This window comes from Orycteropus afer, unplaced genomic scaffold, assembly GCF_000298275.1.
Source record: "Orycteropus afer afer isolate SDZICR_OR568_19922 unplaced genomic scaffold, OryAfe1.0 scaffold00034, whole genome shotgun sequence".
In the NCBI taxonomy this organism is placed as follows: Eukaryota; Metazoa; Chordata; class Mammalia; order Tubulidentata; family Orycteropodidae; genus Orycteropus; species Orycteropus afer.
In genome coordinates this window covers 10,637,432-10,648,163 of record NW_006921621.1, presented here as the reverse complement: position 1 = coordinate 10,648,163, position 10,732 = coordinate 10,637,432, and positions in this window count along the sequence as shown.

Below are 10,732 nucleotides of genomic sequence, written 5' to 3'. Positions count from 1 at the left end.
AGAGGGAAATTACTCACTAGGTAAGAGACATGTACTCATTTGAGTGACGGGAAAGGCAATATGCAAACAGTGGATGACCAACACAATATCATTAAGAGGTGCACAAGAGTTACAGACAACAAAGGTAAACACAATTCAATCCTGCATTATAAGTAATAACAAACATTATTATTATATAAATCTACAAGTGGATCCTTAGGCAGACAGACAAGATGATCATACGTGGGAAGGTGAACAGGACTATTCCCACTTCCATATACAGGTTTGACAGATGATATTTCTACATATGTATTTGTATGTGCTATAAAAATGTCCATGTATATAGTAGACCTAACAGGGGCAAAGTTATGATAACTTCTTAGTCATAACCAAACACCCTCAAGAAATGAGTTGCTGGGCCTGCAAGCTTGGGACCCTAATCATGGGGAACATCAAGGTCATTTGGCATAACAGTACACAAAAAAGGAGCTCTGGTGGTGCAGTGCCTAAGGCATTTGACTGTTAACCAGAAGGTTGGCGGTTCAAACCTATCAGCTGCTCCACAGAAGGAAGATGGGGCAATCTATTTCCAAAAAGATTTATCACCTTAGAAACCCAATGAGTCAGAATTGATTTGATGGCATTGGATTTGTCTTTTTGGTTAGTACACAACATTATTATACATCTTACTTTGGTGAGTAATGACTAGGCTCTTAAAAGCTTGCAAGCGACCATCTAAGATGCAACAATTGATCTTTCCTTGCCCAGAGGAAAGAAGAGTGAAGAAAATCAAAGACACATAGAAATAATTAGTCCAAGGGACTAGTGGACGATGGGAACCTCAACCTATACCCTTAGACCAAAACTACATGATACCTGGCTACTATTGAGTAGTACTCTGAAAGGGATCAAAATTGGAGTTCCTGGATAGAGTGGGAGAAAAATGTAGAACAAAACTCAAAATCATAACAAAGACCTCACTCACTGGTCTAATAGAGATTGGTGGAACCTCTGAGACTATAGCCCTTACTCACCTTTCTAACCTGGAACTGAACTCACTTCCATGACTCAACTTTCAGCTAAACAATAGATGGGTCTATAAAGTGAGCAATATCACTAGGGAGGTATGCACTCTTTAGAACAATCAACCTTAAGAAATCAAAAGGGCAACATTTACCCAGGGATAAACTGAGAAGTCAAAAATGGATAGAAAAGGAAGATAGATTGAAATGGTAACCATAAGGAGGAAGTGGGAAGGTTGCTGCTACATTGTGGGAATTGCAATCCGTGACATGAAACAAAATGAACATGAACTGTTGAATGGAAAACCAATTTGCTCTGTAAACTTTCACCCAAATCACACTAAAATGTTAAAGAAAAAAATAAGGCGGGGGAGTGGATTGCCAACTAAGTGTTTAGCTGTGTGGGAATTTGAAAAGCTTCAATGTAGTATGCAAAATCTCTGTATAACTCATTCCTTTAGGGTAAAGTGTTGACAGTGACTATGAAGAGGCAGTAAAGTTAAGTGCAGGGATTCTGGAGTCAGAATGGATTGAATCCTGGATATGCCACCTACTACCTGTGTGATTTCATGCAAGTTACTCAACTTCTCTGTGACTCAGTTTCTTCCTTTAAAAAGTACAAATAATGTTAGTACCCATCTTTTCTTAAAAGAGAGGATGGTGAGATGTGGTTCACTTACTTTGAACACATCATCAGGAGAGACCAATTGCTAGAAAAGTTTGGTAAATTAGAAGGTCAGTAAACACACAAGGAGATAGATTGACACAATAGCTATAACAATGAACTCAAACATACACACAATCATGAAGATGGAACAGGATGGTAACATTTTTAATGTTATACATAAAGTTACCATGAATCAGAGCTGACTAGATGGAAACTAACAACAACAACCTCATAGGGTTGTAATAGATACACAACATTAGAAAGATTCTTGGGAGGGATATAATGTAATTTCTCCACTAATCAGGACATCACTGAGGGCAAGATTCATTTATCTCCCCTACCCCCATACAGTGCCTGACACTCTCTTGGGTTCATTATAAGTGTTGAATGAATGAATAAACAAATGAGCAAATGAATGAATGAATGTTCTCAAAGACAGTCTCTGGCTTTCCATGAAGCCACCCTGAATGACATATTACAGTCTGCATAGAGTCCTGCAATATCTAAATGCACTGAGTTTTACAAATTGGATTATCTTTTGGGGGTTCATTTAGAAACATTTTTATGAATCTTAGTACATTTATATTTAAGACCCATGGAAGATATTGCTGTATTTTTATTTCATTTTTCACTTTTTTCTTTTTTGGCCAAATAACAAAGTAACATAGCATGGGAAAAGAATGCTGAAAATGCAACCTGGGAACCAGACAACCTATTATGTTTGGTATTAGTCTCCACCCCCCTAAAAAAGAACATTTTCCATTTTCATGGAAAAGCCAGCTGCAGAATTCATTGTAGCCTATTCAATGACAGAAAGTGGAGGGGGCAGACATTTCTACAATTTTAGTTAGAAAAGAATTAAAGTTATTCACAGCTAGCTGACCTAGGTGTCAGAGAACTGCAAGTGAGTGCCAGGATGCTCATAGCTAAGACCTTCTGAAGCAAAAGCAAAGTGGCAGGGCTTATAGCTGCCCAAAGAAACACAATTGGGTTTCATTAGAAGTGACAGGTAGAAGCTTCCTAAGTCTAATAATGCTGAGAGCTGCTGTGAATATTGCTTTAGTTTGCAGGGAAATTTAAGAAGGAAAGTTGATTCAGAAATGTTCCTAATCATGATTGTATTTCATATCTGTATGACACTTGATAAGTAACAAAGTTCACAAAGTGGTTTCTTTTAAACACAAGGGTGAGGTAGCAGGCATTATTATACTTGTTTTATAGGTTAGAAGGAGTGGCTCGGTAGTGCAAATGGTTAACGCATTAGGCTGCTAAGCAAAAGGTTGGAGGTTGGAGACCACCCAGGGGCACTTTGGAAAAGAGGTCTGGTGATCTATTTCTAAAAAATCAACCATTGAAACCCTTATGGAGCACAGTTCTGACACACACTGGATCACCAAAAGTTGGAATTGACAGCAATTGGTTTGTTTTTTCAGTTTAAAGGATCCCTGGTGGCACAATAGTTAAGCACTTGGCAGCTAACTAAAAGGTAATTGGTTCAAACCTACCAGCTGTTCAGCTGGAGAAAAGACCTGGCAATCTGCTCTTGCAATGATTACAGCCTAGGGAACAGCCTAGGGAAGTTTTCCGCCTAGGTAACAGAATAGGGCAATTCTACTAGGTCCTATTGGGTCCCTATGAGTCGGAATTGACTCAACGGCACACAACAAGGTTAGAAAACTGAGGCTGGGCAAAGTCAAGTAATAACAGAGCTAGTGTGTGGCTGGGTGAGAATTAGGATTGAGAGGTTTGATTCTAAACGCAGTTGTGATAGCTGGAGCTGTGTGTCAACTTGGCTGGACCACAATTCTGTGTGGTTTAAGCTGTTGTGATGTGGTTATTCCCATGATGGGATCAGATGATTATGTCTTGAGCAGCCAAATCTGTTGAAAGGGAGTTTCCCTAGGGGTGTGGCCTGCTTCCAGTATATCTGTGGGCATCCTGGAAGAGGAGACATTCTTCTGTGGATAGGGATTCTGTTGTGCTGCCTACAACTGTCCGTGAGTGAACAATCCACCATTCGGTCTGGAGATTTTGGATTCATCATTTGTTGGAGTCAACAGCCAGTGTACTGCCTGCTAGCCTTGAGCTCCTCAGCTTCTGCAGCTGCAATATTTGGGAAAAGCCTCCAGCTTGACATTTGATCCAAAAACTTTGGACTTGCCAGCTTCTGTAAGTGTGTGAGCCTTTCTCCTAAGATAAATTTCTCTATATATACACATATACATAAGCTTTACTGGTTTTGTTTCTCTAGAGAACCCAGTCTAACACAGCAGTGTTCTTTCCATTGTTTCATGCTGCCTTACCATATCTTTTTCATAACAAAATGTCCAGAGAAGTTTATAAACCCACTGCCATTGAGTCGATTCTGACTCATAGTGACCCCCATTGGGTTTCAAAGGTGGTAAATCTTTACGGAAGTAGATTGCCTCATCATCCTTGCATGGAGCAGCTGGTGGGTTTGAACCGCCAACCTTCTGGTTAGCATCAAATGCCTTAGGCACTGAGCCACGAGAGCTCCTAGACAAGCTTATCACTGGGACTTAGTCATTCCACAAATTCATGTGAGTACAGCAATCATAGAATGTGAGATGTGGGGGTGGGGGGACTTTAGAGTTCCTCTGATCTGGTTCAAACTTCTCATTTTTTCAGATGAGAAAACTGAGATCCACGAAGATCTGACTTAGCTGTGCAACAGAGACCCAGTTCTAGATCTTTTCCATTAAACCCCACTATTCAGTTCATGCAGAGGTTCCAATCTTTATCTGTGGCTCTGTCAACAGCAGAGCAGCTGCTGTCTTTTTTTTTTTTTTTTTTAATTTTTATTTTTATTGTGATTTGGGTGAAAATTTACAGAGCAAATACACTTTCCATACAGCAGATCACATACACGTTGTCTCATGACATTGACCACAATTTAGCACAATGCAACATCTCCTCTCCCATTTTCTCCGGATAGGTACTGCTTCCCTGTGACCATCCCTCCATGCACTCCTACCCCCTGAGCTGTCTCCTTGTGCCTGAGCAGCCCTTCTTTCTCTCTTGCTTGTTCTATCCTAGGAGTGTATCTACCTCAGATAAATGCTTAACTAGTATGCCTGTCTACTGCTTGGCTGGAAGCTACAGGTGTGTGTTCAATTCCAGACCTGAAGGGCAGCTAGGGGCCATAGTCTCAGTGGTTCCACCAGGCTCCATCGGGCCAGACCTGTTCCCACTTTTTTTTTCTTTTCCGCAAATGATTTTGAGTTTTGTTCCACATTGTTCCCCCTCTCTATCCAGGATCTCCTACAAAGATCCTCTTCCAAGTGGTTGACAGTAGTAGCCTAGCAGCGTCTATTTCTTCTGGTCTCATAGTCGTATAGGCTTCAGATCAGATGGTGTACCAGTCGCTAGGACTGATTGTTTCCATGAATTTTTGGTTTTCTTCATTCTTCTTGGCCCTGGACGAGGAGAGACCCATCGTTGCATCTAGATGGCAGCTTGCAAGCTTTTGAGATCTCAGTTGCTACTAGCCACAGTAGAAGGTGGAACAATGATTTGTGTAGTATGTTATGCCAATTGAGCTTGATGTCCTCGGGACTATGGTCCCGAGCCCATAGGTTCAACTACTCAGTCCTCTGGGTAGCTGTCAGTGGCCAAGCAGTGACTAAAACCTTGCCCCTTGTCAGCAGCTGCTGTCTTTTGAGTGTTTTAAAGTAAAACATTACCCTTCAGCTCTTTTTCCTTAGTGAAAACTCCACTTCCATTTTCCTTGGTGGGGAAATGAATTGAAGAAATAAACTTCCTACTACCATCAGTGTAGACAACTGTAAAGCAAGCATCATTTCCTGAGTGGCTGGCATTGGTAGCCAGGCACCATCTAGTTCTTCTGGTCTCGAGGGCCATCCTGTCCTAGGACTGATTGCTTTCAAATCCCCCTTTTTTTTTTGTTGTTGTTGTTTGTTTGTTTGTTTGTTTGCATTCTTCTACGCTTCTGATGCTAGGAGACCATTAATTACATCTTAGATGGCCTCTTGAAAGCTTTTAAGACCCCAGTCACTACCCACCAATGTAGGATGCGGAACAAAGCTTTTATGTATTTTGTTGTGAGTATGGTGATTCTTTAGAAAGCTAGTATTGGAGATACCATTTGACCCAGCAATCCCATTATTAGGTATATATCCTAGAGAGGTGAGAGTCAGGACAGGAACAGATATATGCACACCCAGGTTCATTGCAGCACTACTTATAATAACAATAAAGGAAACAACCGATGTGCCCATCAATGGAAGAGTGGATGACCAAACTATGGTACATACACACCGTGGAATGCTATGCAGCCCTAAAGAATAATGTAGAGTCTGAGAAACACCACATAATATGGATGAACTTGGAAGACTTTATGCTGAGTGAAAGGAGTCAATCACAGAAGGACAAATATAGTATTAGCTCATTGTTGTGTAGGGTCAAGGAAAGGTTTATATATGGAGGGAAACTTTCTTTGTTGGTTGTCAGGGGTGGGAAGGATGGGGAAGAACACTGCAAAAAAAATGTATTGACCCATGTCACTTTAGTTTTGTATATTTCACTGTACATAAATTATATTTCAATAAAATGCATTAAATAAATAAGTAAAATGGAGGATGACTATATCATTACTTAACTGCCAAATTGCATCATTGCATAACTGCCAAACCACTGAGAAGCGTGCCACAGCCATGTTGACACATAACCTTAATCATCATGGCCAGTGTTACTCTTGCCTCTGCCAGATATATGTTGTTAAAGCACCAATCAGATAGTAGATTTTCTACTAAATGCAAAATGTCAGATTATGAGATATTTGATAAGTGAGGAGTAGGTGTAGTTCTTATCACTTCCTGGAATAATTTTAAGTTTAAGCTATATCTGCCTTTGCCTTTATAATTTAGGTAGTCTGGATTTCATAAGCCACTCAGGTCAAATCTTTAAAGAACAACGATATTTGAACTTAATGGGTTCCACAATGAAACTCAGAGAAGCAGAGGGCAGAGACATATTCTTTCTAGGCTAGAAGAGGTTCCAGTAGATTGGCAGGGTGTGAACAGGCTGAGTCCTGGAGACCTGAGCCTTGAAGTGTCTGGTGGAGATGTGAGACTCAGGAAGTCTGGGCAGAAGGGAATAAAGAACCAGGGTTCCTAGACATGCTGAGGGAGGCACAGAAACCACAGTAAGTCATGACACCTCAGTGAACAATGATGATGCCAAAGGCAGGCTTGAAAATGTGGTAAATAAAGGGGTGTCTCTCTTTTTTCAGGCAACAGGCAACAGCTCCAATTCTATCTTTGGGATATATAAGCAGGAGTGGAATTGTTGGATGATATGGTAACTCTTTGCTTTCAGCCAAAATCCATCTGACATCAGCAATGATATCCCTTGTTCTATGTCCTCTTCTGGACATAAATCCAGCTTGCATTTCTGGAGGTTCCCTGTCAATGTACTGCTCCAATCATTTTTGAATTATCTTCTGCAATATTTTACTTGCAAGTGGTATTAATAATGTTGTTTAATAATTTCCACTTCTATTGGATCATCTTTCTTTGGAATGGGTAAAAATATGGATCTCTTCCAGTCAGTTGGCCAGGCAGCTGTCTTCCAAATTTCTTGGCATAGACAAGTAAGTGCCTCCAATGCTGCACCCATTTGTTGAAACATCTCACTGAGTATTCAGTCATTTCCTGGAGCTTTGTTTTTTGCCAACTCCTTCAGTGCAGCTTTGACTTCTTCCTTCAACACCATTGGTTCTTGATCATATGCTACCTCCTGAAATGGATGAACATCAACTAATTCTTTTTGGTACAGTGACTCAGTGTATTCTTTTCATCTTCTTTTGATGTTTCTGCATCATCCAATATTTTGCCCATAGAACCTTTCAGCATTGCAACTTGAGGCTTGAATTTTTCCTTCAGTTCTTTCAGCTTGAGATATGCCAAGTGTCTTCTTCCCTTTTGGTTTTCTGACTCCAGATATTTTCACATTTCATTATAATAATTGACTTTGTCTTCTTGAGCTGCTCTTTGATATCTTTTGCTCACCTCTTTTACCTTGTCATTTCTTCCATTTGCTTTAGCTACTTTCCACCCAAGGGCAAGTTTCAGAGTCCCTTCTGACATCCATTTTGGTCTTTTCTTCCTTACCCATCTTTTTAATGACCTTTTGCTTTCTTCATGTATGATGTTCTTAATATCATCCCACAATCCCTCTGGTTTTTGGTCATTGGTGTTCAAGTTTCAAATCTATTCTTTAGATAGTCTCTAAATTCAGATGGGATATAATCAAGGTCATATTTTGACTCTCAGGGACTTTATTTAATTGTCTTCAGCTTGAACTTCAACTTGAACTTGCATATAAGCACTTGATGGTCTGTACCACTGTCAGTTCCTGGATTTTGGCTGAAGATATTGAGCTTCTCCATCATCTCTTTCCACAGATGTAGTCGTTCTGATTCCTGTGTATTCCATCAGGTGAATTCCACATTTATAGATGCCATTTATGTTGTTGAAAAATGACATTTGTAACGAATAAGTCGACCTTAATGATGTGGATTGAGTAAAGTTATTGGGACCTCCATTTGCTCATGTGGTATGACTCAAAATGGGAAGAAAAAGCTGCAAACATCCATTAATAATTGGAATGTGGAATATGGAAGAGTATGAATCTAGGAAAATTGGAAGTTGTCGAAAGGAAATGGAACACATAAACATTGATATCCTAGGCATTAGTAAACAGAAATGGAATAATTTTGGCCATTTTCAATCAGACAATCATATGGTCTACTATGCTGGGAATGACAAATTGAAGAGGAATGGCATGGTATTCATCATCACAAAGAATGTTTCAAGATTTATCCTGAAGCACAATGCTGTCAGCGATAGGATAATATCCATATGCCTGCAAGGAAGACTACTTAATACTACTATTATTCAAATTTATGCACCAACCACCAAGGCCAAAGGCAAGGAAATTGAAGATTTTTACCAACTTTTGCAGTCTGAAGGTGATTGAACATGCAATCAAGATGTTTACTTATGTACTATTAACTCTGTGGGAGCTCTGGTGGCGTAGTGCCTAAGGCATTTGACTGCTAACCAGAAGGCTGGTGGTTCAACCCCACCAACCACTTCTCAGAAGGAAGGTTGGGCAATCTACTTTCATAGTGATACCACTTCAGAAAGCCAAGGAGGGGTCACTATGAGTCAAGTCTGACTTGACGGCACATAACAACAACAACATTGGCTATGCAAAAGCATTTGATTGTGTGGATCATAGCAAATTATGGATGACATTAAGAAATGGAATTCCAGAACACTTAATTGTGCTTATGAGGAGCCTCTATATAGACCAGGAGGCTGTCATTCAAACAGAACAAGGGGACACTGCATGGTTCAAAATCAGGAAGGGAGTGCACCAGGGTTGTATCCTTTCACCATACTTATTCAATCTGTATGCTGAGCAAATAATCTGATAGGCTGGACTATATGAAGAAGAATGTGGCATCAGGATTGGAGGAAGATTCATTAACAACCTGTGATATGCAAATGGCACAATTTTGCTTGCTGAAAGTGAGGATGACTTGAAGCGCTTATGAAGATTAAAGACTACTATCTGCAGTATGGATTACAACTCAACATGAAGAAAATGAAAATCCTCACAACTAGACCAATAAGCAGCATCACAATAAATGGAGAAAAGATTGAAGTTGTCAAAGATTTCATATTACTTGGTTCCACAATAATAGCAATGCAAGCAGCAGTCAAGAAATCAGATGACATATTGCACTGGGCAAATCTGTTGCAGAAGACCTCTTTCAAGTGCTGAAGAGCAAAGATGTCTCTTTGAAAATGAAGGTGCATCTAACCCACGCCATAGTATTTTCAATCACCTCATATATATGTGAGAGCTGGACAATGAATAAGGAAGACCAAAGAAGAGTTGATGCTTTTGAGTTGTGGTGTTGGTGAAGAATACTGAAAGTACCATGGACTACCAAAAGAATTAACAAATCTGTCCTGGAAGAAGTGCAGCTGGAATGCTCCTTGGAAGTAAGAATGGCCAGACTTTGTCTGACCTACTTTGGTCATGTTGTCAGAAAGGACCATTCCCTGGAGAAGGATATCATGCTTGGTAAAGTAGAGGGTCAGCATAAAAGGCAAAGGCCCTCAAGGAGATGGATTGACACAATGTTCCCAATGATGGGCTCAAGTATAGCAAGGATTGTGAGGCTGGCACAGGACAGGGCAGTATTTCGTTCTGTTGTGCATAGGGTCGCTATGAGTCAGAGCCCACTCCACGGCACCTAACAACAACATGGTAACTGTATGTTTAACCATTTGAAGAACTGCCAGGTATTTTACATCCCCATCAGTAGTTCAAATTTCTCCACAATTTTGGGAGGTCTGGTAGCATGGTGCCTAGGGCACTTGACTGCTAACCAGAAGGCTGGCGGTTCAAACCCACCAGCCACTCCTCAGAAGGAAAGTTGGGCAATCTACTTCCATAGTTATACTGCCTCGGAAACCCAAGGAGGGGTCACTATGAGTCGGTCCGACTTGATGGTACATGACAATAACAACAACCTATTATTATGTTGTTTTTTAAATTAAAGAGCTCTGGTGGCATAGTGCCTAAGGCATTTGACTGCTAATCAGAAGGTTGGTGGTAAACCCATCAGCTGCTTCCTGGAAGAAAGATGGGGAAATCTGCATCTATAAAAATTTACTGCCTCAGAAATCACTGGGAGTTTCTGTGAGTCTGAATCAACTCGATGGCAGTGAGTTTGGTTTGGTTTGGTATAGCCATTCAAGTGAGGTATTTCATTTTCATTCTTATTTACATTTCACTGATGCCTAATTAGGAGCTGTGGCAGCGTTGTGTCTAAGGCACTTGACTGCTAACCAGAAGGCTGGCAGTTCAAACCCACCAGCCACTCCTTGGAAGGAAGATTGGGCGATCTACTTCCATAGTGATACCACCTGGGTAACCCAGGGAGGGGTTGCTGTGAGTTGCAATAGACTGGTTGGCAGTGAGGTGGTTTTTTTTTTTTTTTTTT